We start from the raw sequence: 13,923 nt of genomic DNA, 5'->3' as shown, positions 1-13,923 counted from the left end.
AACTGAAAGATTTAAATCATGTTCGTACAATCATTTTATCAATTTATAGCGTTTATACTCTGAACAAAATTACATTAAACGGAGTCTGAGATCTAAGACTTGAGGAAGTAGTGTCGCCTACGAAATTAAAAAAAAAAAAAAAAAAAATCGTCTCGTCTCGAATTTGAAAATGCACTTCTGTCTCGTGGGGAACACTAAATAATTTTAGAAATTAAACTCTCCATACAGTAAATTTTGCATCGTCAAGAACCTGTTTGGTTCTTATTTTTCTTAAATGATCTAACAATTCAATACCTGACACAGAGATATGGTAATACACTATGAGTTCAGCAGTCTATTATTGCTTCATACGTGTTTCATTCTACTGTTAATCTTTTCTACGTAAGCGTTGCTGGATGGAATAGTAAATATGATGATCCACAATGTTCATAAAATTTGAATTTCGGCCACTGTAACAATTTCTTATAGTCTCAACTTAATTACAAAATTAATTAACTAATCAACATATTTTTAGCTAAAAATATACGCATAATTCTTGTAAATAAAAGGACGAAACGAAAGGTGTACGATCTGATTAACGAACAAAGCACCGGATAATAAATAGTAAAACCAAACTGTTCGGTTGAAAACCAGTCAGTTGGTAGCACTATTTGTAACACAGAGAAAGAGTCATGAAGACAAACACGGTGTGGTAAAGAACTTGTTGGAGCAGACAGAAGATATAGAAGAGGAAAAGCACACGATGGAGAAAATATGTGTGCATTTTCTATTAGTGTCTGCACTTGAGAAAAAAAATCAACAATAATTAATCAACTGACATATTTGGCTGAGCCTTCAATAAGGATTTCAGAAAATTTTCTGAAATTGTGGGCCATAAACTGTAATGTCCTCCACGCCTTAAAATTAAAAGATTCTAAATGGAATGATTCATACAGTATCAGATAAATACGATATGTAATTTAAAATTTCCAAAATAACTTTATAAAGGCTAACCTGTATTGGATCGAGATGTGACAATACTGTTAGCCGTATGTGCTGCTCGGAAATCTCTTCGTTCGTCTCTATTCGTACAAGTAGTGTTTTGGTTACCTTTCACCCAGTTATACTGAAAAGTAACTATGATTTCACATCCGAATTGAGTATAAGATAGTTATTTTCCCCTCGAAATCATAATTTTCTGTGATATCGGAATTTTACCCAAAATCCAGAGTTCTCCGATTTCACTATCCGGAATCAGGATATTAAAAATCCGGATTTGGTTATCCTTAGTAGCCCTATGTATGTAGTATATGATGGCGAATTATTGTTAATACTATCATATCCTGAAACAAGACTTTCGGTTTGCTTTTAGTATGTATAAGTCCGGCACCCCGTTAAAAAGGCATGGGCCCACCCAATGAAATCTTGCGGGGCATACCGCTGTAAGTGGACAAAAACTTATTGATGGTTTCACTATTTCATAAATATATATTTCGTTAGTAGCCTCATAATGTGGTTTAAGGCGTTTCATCTGAAGATATCGGATATTTTTTGGATAGTTATCTCAAAATCTGTTCAGCCAGTTTTATTCGTGTTTTATTAATAAACACAATATATAATCGTACAATATTTTACGTGTCATTTAAACTGAAAATGAACAAGGAAGAGCTTAGTCTTGGGAGTAAGCTTTCTTCGAAGTTTTCCGAAAACGCCAATCATAATTTTGTTCATATTTCATAAATAAATACGTTAGGAATATATAACAGCAGCATGACTTGATCTAATTTACTAAGCGGGAGCAAGAAAGTTTTGTGCGGTGGTTCGTACCTCTCATTGTGTTTCATTTTAAAAATGCATTTTAGAAGATTTCTCAGATATTATTGTTGACAATATACAGTATAGTCTAAATGATAAAGAGCATATTTACTTAATCTAGTCTTGTCTTTCTTCATTTTAGCATATCACTAAATTAACAAGAATACTATTAAGAGCCGCCACACTTAGCCCAGGTTCAAGAAAAACAAACAGTTAAATGATGTTTCATGCAAAAGGAACTAAGGCAATAGAAAAATTTCAAAAGTTGTTAAAAAGTAGTTAACACTTTAAATGCTAATTACGTATAGGCCTATATACGGAGTAGCCGAAGTTCTGTAGACTGCGGATTCATATAAATACGTGCTTTCATTCAGTTAATTTGCTTTCTCTGATAATTGTACGGAGTAATCAATCTTGAGTTGTTCTTTGAATTTGATGGATCTTAATTTTGTCACTAGCTGATGTGCAAGCAGGCAAGTTATAGACAAGTTATATATTTCTAGACAGCGAAATTATATGAGCAAATCTCCATCTGTAGACGTCTGAAAATGGTGTGCACATTCTTTTACAGCAAAAATGACGAGAAAAAGTCTGTAGGACAGTGTCATATGCCTCAATTTGGACGAAGAATTTAGAGAAAGTGACGATGAGCTTTTTGACGGAAAGACATTTCGTATGTGTCTCATGGGTTTGGCCAACTTTTGACTAGTGTACAACAAAACTAACAGTAACAATTTATCCCTTCCTGAATTCATGAATATATATATATATATATATATATATATATATATATATATATATATATATATATATATATATATATATATATATATATATTTGCATAAAATTATACAAGAAAAGTTTGTAAAGATCCCAGCTTCGAAGTTTTTCATTTTAGAAAAGACTTTACATCATAAATTGATACAATCTAGCTCAGTGCAGATGCTGAAAATGTAATCCAATGTTTAAAAGAAATATTATAAGCAAATATAGTCAGTAAAAGTATAAGGCACGTACTTTCTTTATGTACATTATAATGTTTCTTCAACATTTTAAGTTTGTAAATTTTATGCAATACATGATGCATTTTATAGGCTTGTAGGCAACTTTATAGGCTTATAATTGGAACGTAAAATATGGTGTGTCAAACTAAAGAGGAAGCTTCTACCTTTCCAAGTGTGTATAATACATAATTCTTATGTTTCTAGATTTCTGGATTTAATTTTTTAAAAACTACAACAAAAAGACCTGCATTCTTGGGAAGGTCTATGTCTCAGAGGGCAACGCTCAAAGGGTTAAAGAAAATTAACAGTTCTATTACGCCACTAAAACGCTGAACTACTTACAACCTATTTCAATAAATAGAAGTTCATTATGGAATGTATCTCATGCATCCAATAGTAGTGTTAGTCTCTGTACATGTTATATGTTTCACGGGTTAATAAACGTTTCTGAAATATTCAATATATTATTATTATTATTATTATTATTATTATTATTATTATTATTATTATTATTATTATTATTATTATTATTATTATTATTATTATTATTATTATGAGAACAGGGAGCTAGAGTAAAGAAATATAATGAAAACTATGGTTACCACGCGTTAACTATTTATGTAAAGTGGTGTAGAATTTTTAAGGACTTATATGCCCTAACATATTTATATCCTTCTTCCCTTCCTCCCATCGCCAAACTTTTGTGGCTGGCTGCGGACCTGCTTCGTGACTGAAGATATGAAGCACTTTCACGATTCAACACTAAAAATTTTGTCTTTTCGCGTATCCAGCCCATGATCACGCTCATTAAGGTAAGTCTATTAACCATTTAGAAACACGGAAGCACCTCAACTGTCTAGTAGAAATATAAACATACTTTTTATTGAAATATGAGGTGTCTAGGATGAAGATGTAATACATTTAGGCCTATAGTGGCGTGTATATCAACGTCGCGAGGTCTTGCGGGTTCGATAAAAAAAAATGGGAACTCGCTAAAAGACTTGGAAAGAAGTTCTGTTGATTTTGTGTATGTGAGAATATTCCGATTTCTAGAACTTCTTACCCCTTTCGTCGCTTCTATTCTTCTGCATTACTCTGATTTTTAATTCATGGGAACATTTAAAATAATCGCATGTAGCGCACGTTGCAAATTAATTTGTTTGCAACAATGAAATTTGATGAAATGTACTGATTTGATTTGATGCATAATAGTTCAGATATTATTATTATTATTATTATTATTATTATTATTATTATTATTATTATTATTATTATTATTATTAATAATAATTTATCTAGTTTCACTCTAACTACGTATAGATTCTAGCTATCGAAGTAGGGTGCTCACCCTTAGAGTGAAAGCTGTTAGACCATGCTCTATGTGAACTCATGTTGAAGAACATCATCCTCATACTTTTTCTCCTAGTTCTAACGCATCCTTCTAAATTTTTATTTCATCAACTCTCTCATAATTGTTCACTTGTGTTTCTCACCTTCGAGGAACGTAATAGTACGGCATTCAAATGTTCATTTCGTTTACTCCTTTTAATTAATAAAAATGTTCCAATTATAAAGGCCCATACGGATCATTAACTAGTTGTTTCGACTGAGCCTTCGGCTCACTGCATCATCAAAGAAAGATACATGAAAATAGACGCGAACCCAAAGAATGCATTGAATATTATTTTTGTTCTGCATCCATGAAAACGGATAATATACTTAGAAAGGAATGTGATAGTTATGTGACATTACGTGAAGATACACCATACAACATAGGTATACCGTTATAACCAATAAATTTTGTCACACTGTTCTTTATTATTTCATAACTATCTTCGGATAATTATTTTGATATATTTTTTCTATTTTGATTTAGATTGTATATCTCTTTGTGTTAGACTACAATAGCATGTTTAATCTCAAAATGCATATATATATATATATATATATATATATTAGGCCTACTATTTATTTTTAAAATGATAATTAATTCACATAAATTTGACTGTGCATGTCTCATGAGGTGATCGAGAACTCATATTGGTGACGAAGAGCTCTAACGGGTGTATTTCTAATATGAGAAGAGTCATATGGATGACTTGTTAGGATCTGTTTTATTTCTCTTTCGGTAAACATATCAAATCTTTAATTGATTTCTTCTTGTTCATGATTCTTTCCTAGATATCTATGTTTATTTATTACACAAAATCCAAACATAACAATTTATTATTAATGCTATCTAAAAGTCTATCTAAAATGCTATCTATATATATATAAGGGTTCGTGATTTCATATGCGGTCTAACCAGATTTTAAAATCTTCACGGTGTGTGGGTATTCTCAGAAAAGGACTTTAGTTATTTGGCTTATCAATTAAATTCCGCTTCTCTTTAATGTTATTATTATTATTATTATTATTATTATTATTATTATTATTATTATTATTATTATTATTATTATTATTATTATTATTATTATTATTATTCCAGAAGAACGTAACTACGTTCAGATTACACGAAACTCTTATTTGCAAATTACATAATAAGTGTAAAGATGAATTCATTTTATTCGAATTGTCTGAATGAAATAATTTTCATTTACAGTTTTTGAATCAAGGTGGATTCAAATAGGAATGTAGGGTGCACTGGAGGTTCTATTTCGATATTCATTATCGCGAGAAAAATGTACGATTTTATCAATCAGTACTGTATTGAACTAAGAATTGTTGCTATTTTAATTTTGTCTCATGCTATGATTTATAGGATTTATGCTGAGATATTTCATCTTCATAAACGAGAAATAATACATAACTAAATTTCAAAATTAGCACTGAAGCATCATCGACATAGGAAAATAATACATTTTATAGTGCACAGACTGTATCTAAACTTTTTTTTTCCGCATACAACTTCCCTTCTCCAAAAAAAATAATTGAGTCCGGCAATCCACATGAAAGTAGAAAGAAATTAACCAGATGCAAGGGAAAATGTTTAAAACACGATGGAGTAACAAAGATTAAATACAAATAGCGTTATGCAAATCGCAATGTGTTATGAGGTTAACTTTATTCTAATATTGTTTATGAATTTTTATGTAATTGATACCGGAAAACAGCTTTGAATTGAGTTTGAAAATTCCTAAAATTGTTAAGATATTTCTTTGGTTTCTTCTCGGAAAAAGTAGGAAAAATAATGTTTTTTTGTTTGATAAAGAGCAAATTTGAGTAAAAGTTTCTATTATAGTCGAGAGTAGCTACAGGTTCATGGACAATCAAAATACATTTTAACTATTCTTTACACAATAAAAATGAAGTAATGAAATTAACGAAACTACCGCTGAACAACTAAAGAGCACTTAGAAAAACATGTTAGAATGAAAAATGTGTCGCGTTTTCGAAGAATCAAGTGAAAACTCGATCTGTCAGTTAACTTTAGGGCAACGATCATTTCCCGCTGAAAGTGTCGATAACCATGTCCCGCTCGCTCTTCAGCAATGAAACATTTACTTACTGGAGTGTTTCCTCCTTCTTCCGGCTGTTTCCAACACACTTACACAATCACGCACTGGCTTCCGGATGAGCCTTTTTTCACTCAACCACGATCCGTGAAACTCTGGAGGCGTGGAGTCTTAGTCACGTGTTAGTAGCCGTCATTCGGACTCTCAGCCAATCAGAGCAAGGCAATAAAGTTTAACTACCTCTTTCAGAGCTTCCCTCCCATCGCCCAACAACACTTCAACAGGACAATTCAATGCGCAGGACCCGCTGCGTCTACATTCAATGCATTATCGCTGGAAACTCGCTTAACTCTCGCCGAAAGAAAAATGATATTGCATTTTTATTCCCGTTTTCTTCTCCTTGTAACACACAGAACAAACAAACACACGCTCTATGATTTATGCCTTCGATCTCGTTAAGAGAAGCGGAATTTATTCGTTCCGGCATTCACATCAGAAGCTGTTTTTCGCTTCTCGCTGAACAACCGTGCGATAATCCAGTTAGCCGCATGAGTGACTTAACTTGAGTGGACACAAACGTGTTTGCTCAACGTTTTATTGCTCATAGAGGAAGCAGTTTTTATATAAATGTGTCTGTGTTATTACCAACGCTAAGATCTCTTGAGACTTTGTTTGAGATACAAGGCAGAAAATGTAAAATTGCTTCCAGGTAATTTTAATTTAGTTCTGATTTCCCTGTAATTATGCAGATGCTGTTTCTGCCTTCTGTATGATTAAAAAAAGAAAGAAAAAAGAGAAAACTATCCTTTGTATTCAATATTTGATTTTTTATGCGCTGAGCTTTACTTCTCACAGAAAGTAAAATTCCATTTTCTCTTTATAGCCACTATCGATTGAAAACTAGACATTGCAAAAGAAACACAAAACGTACATTACAGGAATAATAAACAATATGCAATATGCATATTAAAAATGTTGATGCTATAGTGAATAGTTCTTGCTAGTTTTGTTCTTGAAATGCGGAAGGGACAGGCAAGTGAACACCACCTTACAATATTAGCATACACAAACAGGATTTGAAGCAACATCCTAATCCTATCCTATATATAAAACTATATGAACTGACTAACATAAAATAAAGCGGTACTTCCGGTTGACGTGGAAAGTTGAAATTTGGCATGATTGTAGCTTTTCGGGACTAACCAACAGAAAAATTGCCGAAAGAATATTTTTAAGTTTTAGGGTGTCTAAAGGGGAATGAAGAAATTCTCCACGTTATTTAAATGGGCCGTTTTTTTTTTCTTTTTTTGAATTGGAATAACAACTTGAAATTCGAAACGTTTGTACTTTTTCGTTAGCGTTACTCAAGTAAATCACCAGAAATAAAATTCACCAGAATGGGATGCTTTTATAGAGACCTGAAAAATCTTTCCCATGTTATTTAGAATAGTATATAGATAGAGTCTATATGGGATATCTACACTTCGAAGTGTTTAGGCACTTCCGACAAGATTAGAATTATGAAATTTAGCATGATAGTAGCCTTCCGGGAGTAACTCACAGGAAAAGTTACCAAAAGTGAATATTTTTAGATTTTAGGCCTAAAGGGTTTAAATGAAGGATGAAGAAATTCCCATGTTATTTAAAAGGCATTTTCTTGGGATACAAAATCTTTTCTTTTGGATAGTTGAAATAGGAAAAAAAAACCTTGAAATTCGGTAAAATTGTGGGTCTAAGAGGTGCGAGGCCGTAGGCCGAGCAAATGCAGGGACCTCGGAGCGAACCCCTAGCTGTCCAATTCAGGAACTATTAAGAGCAAATGCTGATTCACTGTTGATGCAAATAATGATACATAAGAGATGCTAGGCCATAGACCGAGCAAATGCGGGAGTCCGGGGGCCAAAGGTTAGTCTTATATACATACCCTACAGTGTATCCGGAAAGTCACGCAACCCAAAGTTTGATTGCACAAATCTTTTGAACCAAGAAATATAAAGACATAAGACTTGAAACAAATGTAAGCGCGTTGTATGTAGATATTTTCGAGACCATGACCAACGTTGGAATTTGTAACATTTTAATGTAGTGAAGAAAGTAAGTACAGAAAGTGAAAGTGTAAAATAAAAAAATGTACAAAATGAAGAAAATCAATATTCAGTTGCAGAAAACTGATTTCCTGTGGGTGAATCCCTGTGTATATGTGCAGTATGCATTAACATGTATCCATTGGTGCGAAAATGTGACAAAGTTGATGCAGTGTTGCCATGCAAAAAGACAATTTAATGCAAGTCCGTAAAATCGGTGTTTTTGGCAGAAACGCGGCCCCTGGCAACACTGTTGTGTTAAAATTACTGCAACAGATGTGTTTTAGGTTAATTAATGATAAGCAACGAGAATTTGCACAAAATTGATAACTTAAGTTTTTATGGCAGCTGCTAGGTGGGTATTTTTTTAACGCAAATTTTTGAACAAAAACTCAAGTTATCAATTATGTGCAAATTTTCATTGCTTATCATTAATTAACCTAAAACACACCTGTTGCAGTAATTTTAACACAACATTGTTGCCAGGAGCCGCGTTTCTGCCAGAAGACACCCATTTTATAGACTTGCATTAAATTGTCTTTTTGCATGGCAACACTGCATCGACTTTGTCACATTTTCGCACCAATGGATAAATGTTGATGCATACTGCACTTATACACAGGGATTAACCCGCAGGAAATCAGTTTTCTGCAACTGAATATTGATTTTGTTCATTTTGAACATTTTTTATTTTACAATTTTACTTTCTGTACTTACTTTCTTCACTACATTAAAATGTTACAAATTCCAACGTTGGTCATGGTCTCGAAAATATCTACATAGAACACGCTTACATTTGTTTCAAGTCTTAAGCCTGTCTCAGACGGGACTGAAGTAAGGCTACGATTCACGATCTAAAACTCACGACCTTACTTAACGATCGTGTGAGAGGTAACTTGCCCTTAGATCAGGTTGAAAATTTCTGCTGTCTTTATTTGGATACTGACTTGGAAGAAATAGAAGCAGTTTCTATTTTCTTCTGGACTTCAATACAACTACCAATCAGAAAGGAGTAGCGCCTGACGACATTCAACTTTATTTCTCGCTGTAATTTCAAAACAATGCTGCCTGGACAAGAGAAATACTAAAAATATTAATAGAATCATATGAAAAATATGAATTTTTAGATAATGTGAAGCACGATTTATATTATTTTAAAAAACTGCAAGAATAAAGATCTTAGAGAAGGTATGCAGTGAATTAAGTAGTGTCCGCCAGAACACAAAAGGTGTGAACAAATGTAATTACATCTTTTAAAAGAATAAAAATACGTTATTTAAGTATGTTGTGCAACTTATATACCAAAAACTGTAAAAAAGCGTGCAGGTTTACTTTTGGCGCACCACTCGAAATAAGAGTTCAAAAATTAGAATTCCTTTACTAATTTCCTTCTTATTGCTTTCTAAATGATTTGTGCTGGGCGACATAAAATGTCCACAATGCATAGTTAAAATTCAAGGGGGTATCATAAGCAATTGTTGAAAAATTATAATTCTTTTACTATTTGCCTATAAATACAGCGTCCGGATGCATGCATAAAAACTACAGCCCAAAAAAAAACACAAAACAACTTGCGCTAGGTAGCCACTAAAAAGCACGAATGCTATCTAACCGAAGCTGGAGGGCCCGATTGTTAGCGAGGGGTGCGTCAGTGAAGGTGGGTATCCGCATATGCGAGGGTAGTGGAAACGAATGAGTTTTGGCAATGATACGAGTTTCAATAGCATTTGTTATGGTTTCATACTAGTAGCGTTTCACTTGTAAACAAAATACAACTTCTGTACACTTGTGCATAAATTCACCGCCGGTGAAAATTAGTTTTTATACAGGCATCTTTCATATGAACTCACTTATTTTATCCGTCGTAAAGCATTTGTAATAATTTTACACTAGTAATTCTATACACATAAACATAAAATTCAGGTGTGGTACGCGAAAAGTAAACCAGCACCAGAAACGGAAACAATGAAAGTTAATTGTCATCAATGTTGTGTGGCTTTCGTGCAATTTTAGGGAACAGTTCTACAATGCTGGCACAATACAGAAAGTCCGGGTGTAGTGCATGAGAGGAGCTCCCGGCGCGGTATAAGTTTACTTTATGGGTTATGTGGACATTTTTTGTGGGCAGTGAGCTGAGCGGATGCACTCAGTACCAATACTAGAAAATTGCTCTTTCTTTATTTTAGCTTTCAGCGCCTGATAACTTTCCTCATTTACATATGCGGACAAGTCATTTGATTTTCAGTTTTACAATCTGGTGGATACGAGGATCTACAGACCTTTTTTTTTCAGCTGATACAGACTCCCTCTTGTTCGTATCTCGCTGCCAAATTTTCGGAGTTACTAATTGCAATAGCGTATGGGATTCTGAATAGTCCACTCTGTTGATTTTTTTTTTTTTTTTTTTTGTAGGAATAGGGATCTTCTGTATGTGGTTCATTATTCACCTTTGAACTGCTTTACTGTGCATTATTGGGGCGAAGAATTTACTCCCTGACCAGCAGCTCCTCTTTACTCTTTCTCTCTCGTTTTTGGGGGGAGGGGAGGGCAGATGTTGTGTCAACAACGGAGCAGATATCAGCGCTACGGCGATTTCATCTTCGGATGAACTCATATTCTGAAATAGATAAACAATAATATTTAGAATTACGACAGTTGATTGCCCTGTGCGTGACACATTCTTCAAGTGTTTTTGTCTGTTTAATACACCGACCACGAGAGGCTCTTTAAGGATCGTCTGAAACCCCTACATCACCTGAGGATAAAAGAAATTGTATGGAAGTTTGAGTTAAGCAACACTGTTAAGTTGTAGCCTGGATTGAGGCCTTAGTTCAGATCCGTGTGAGACGGGCTTTATGTCTTTATCTTTCTTGGTTCAAAAGATTTGTGCAATCAAACTTTGGGTTGCGCGACTTTACGGACACACTGTATAAAGCAAAGGCATATCTATCTTGAGTAGAGATGCAAGAGCTATAAAAAAAAGAACTAAGTTTTTCCTCAAGGCTTTTTGCCTTTGAAATTTTAGTCTTTTTTTAAGATTTCGATTTTAATGAATTAATGACTGTGCATTCTACCATTCTTTTCCTCTTATAAAACGAAATAACATTTAATTACTATATTCTGAAGAAATAATTAAAACAAAAAGTTCAAGAACCAAAGAAAAATCGGTTTCATAAAAGGAAAGAAAAAAGACAAATCAGTCAACACAGTGGATTTTCAAGTTCAAACAAATTGTTCGTAGAGTTTTAAACATTAATTTTCAACGACAAAAGTGTTTTAATAAATATTTTAATAATGTAACTGTTCTGAAAATGTGAGATTTCGTGGAACAACATAATTGTTTACAATTTATATATAAACAAACTTTAGATAGTAACGCTTTAGGAGATAAAGATATATTTTGTGGAGGACATTACAGGGAACAAATGTTTCTATTTACATAGCGTTTATTGAGATCGTTAAAATTCGAGGGGTAGACAGTTAAGAAAAGCAATACCCAAGTGTTCCATCTCAAACATATAGAAGCGATATAACAATACAGAAAGATGTAGTTTTGTCAATAATAAAGCTTTTACCACAGTTATGAACATCATTCCTAGAAGTGCCGTTAATAGCCTTTATTTTGCAAACTAATCTTATAGAACTGATGTTATTCTAGGTTCTACAAAATACAAGAGAAATTTTATACCAAAATCGAAATGGTGTTGTGTCTGTTTCTTGGTTTATGATATCTTTCCCTTGAGTGCCATTTTGAATTTAGGAAGGCTGCAAAACACATATGACAAGGTGTACAAATTACAGGGAGTGGATTAGGTATTTAGGCAACTTGACTGACTCCATGAATAACTTATGTTGGATTGTATAACTTACACTTCTTGGCACCTGAAGAAATGCCAGTTTGAAAACCAAATAAGGTAGCCATCCTTTGACGAAACATTGGATTCATACGTAAGTGAATGTTATATACTAAGGTTACTTTTTAATTTGTAGAATCCACAACAGGAAAACAGAAGTGGTTCTTGACTAAAGAAGTCATAAAAAGTCGAAAAAGTAAAAATTTCCGTTCTTTCCCCTCCAAAATCCGGCTTTTTCTGGGAAGAACCTACATCTCAAAAATGCAGTCTTTTTTTACATATCAAGTCTTGAGTAAAGTTAATATACAAACTTCAAAACAATTTTAAGAATTACAGGTTGCATAAACATTTAGTCGAAAATACTTACGTATTCTTAATCCTTGCTTTAACCTCCTGAGACCGAGGAAAATTCAACTATATGAATTATGCCCATTTTTATGGTAAGTGTTGTATAATTTTAATGCTTACCGCCCTTTGACCAGTAAACGAAAATATTTGATAAACATTTTTACACGCATGCGTAGTAACACCATGTACAGCCATCTCTACACTCGGAATCAACGATTACAACTTAGAACATGAAGGGCCTTATGCAAAGTCGTTTTGACGCGTGATTAGCGTCATACTAAAGAGTTAGACTAATATGTTTCCTGCAGTAGTCGGGCCTTTAGTATGATGCTAATCATACGTCAAAATGACTCTGCATAAAGCGGAAATGGTTTTAAAATATTGAGCTTTATGCAGTCATTCTGGCGCGTGATTAGTGCCATACTAAAGAGTTAGATTAACATATGTTTCCTGCAGCAGTCAGGCCTTTAGTATGGCTCTAATCATAGGTCAAAACAATTCTGCATAAGGCCCATTAATTCTTATTGTTACATTTATCATGTTTATGAAAAAGAAATTGTTCTAAATTGCATAATTATCACTTTTATCTTTTATATATTTTTTCATACATAAATATCATGACTGTTAATGACATACCTGATAACTATATATATTATTAAAACAACATTACACTACAAAATACTACGCTACAATATAATACTCTTTCTTGGAATGTTTCCTCATATTCATTTGTATTTTTGTTCTATTGTTAATAACCACACTTTCATTACTCCTTTACTGCTTTTTGTGAAAGGTGAGGAAGCAGTTTCGAATGGGCTGTACATAGAAGAATACTTGACATTTTATGTATCGCACCCTCGAAAATTGTTTCCGGCCTGGATTTCTGCAACGCGCATAATTCTTGAGATCAACGATTTCTGGACGATGTGCTGCGTCTGCATATCTTGATTGAGAGACTGGTATTGAAATAGGTGTTTCCTTTGACTTCTTTGAAGAAGGTTCTGCTTCATCTGAATCATCTTCTTCGTTTCTGTCATTGCTTGAGTAGATGAATGTTTCAGTCAGACAACCTTGTCACATACGTTCAATAAGTGGTCTCACTTCTCAAAATATGCCCTTTTCTTTCTCCTCCTCAGGAATTTCATCATCTAACATTACTTTCAGTTTAGCTCGGAGGATCCTATAGCGATCACGGGTCATGTTAATAGGATCTTTCGAATAATAGGAACTTTTGGTTTTACTTGCCCAGTACATTGTCATATTTGGATACTGAAAATAAAATAAATACATGATTACAGTTTGTTTTAAATTAATGGAACCACAATCCTCACACTGACGTGAGGCTTCCTGGATCTCATATGAAAATGTGTGAGGTAATGCTGAC

The 13,923-nt window shown here is 33.5% G+C and overlaps 1 protein-coding gene across 2 annotated transcripts in view; it reads right to left on the bottom strand.

The window, feature by feature from the left end:
- Nucleotides 1-12,726, bottom strand: part of fuss (SKI family transcriptional corepressor fussel) — a 349,721-nt gene extending 336,995 nt beyond the window's left edge. Inside the window, exon 1 of one of the 2 annotated variants that reach the window (XM_081733785.1) lies at nt 12,559-12,726. The gene's annotated coding sequence lies outside the window, so the exon portion shown is untranslated. Of the gene's footprint in view, nt 1-6,306; nt 6,413-12,558 lie in introns of those variants that run through there. The other variant, XM_081733784.1, reaches the window with a different exon arrangement.
- Nucleotides 12,727-13,923: the final 1,197 nt, after the last annotated feature.

This window comes from Thermobia domestica, chromosome 12 (assembly GCF_964235325.1).
Source record: "Thermobia domestica chromosome 12, izTheDome1.hap1.1, whole genome shotgun sequence".
NCBI classification, from domain to species: Eukaryota; Metazoa; Arthropoda; class Insecta; order Zygentoma; family Lepismatidae; genus Thermobia; species Thermobia domestica.
The sequence above is the reverse complement of the archived record's forward strand: the minus strand, read 5'-3'. Positions and strand labels throughout refer to the sequence as shown.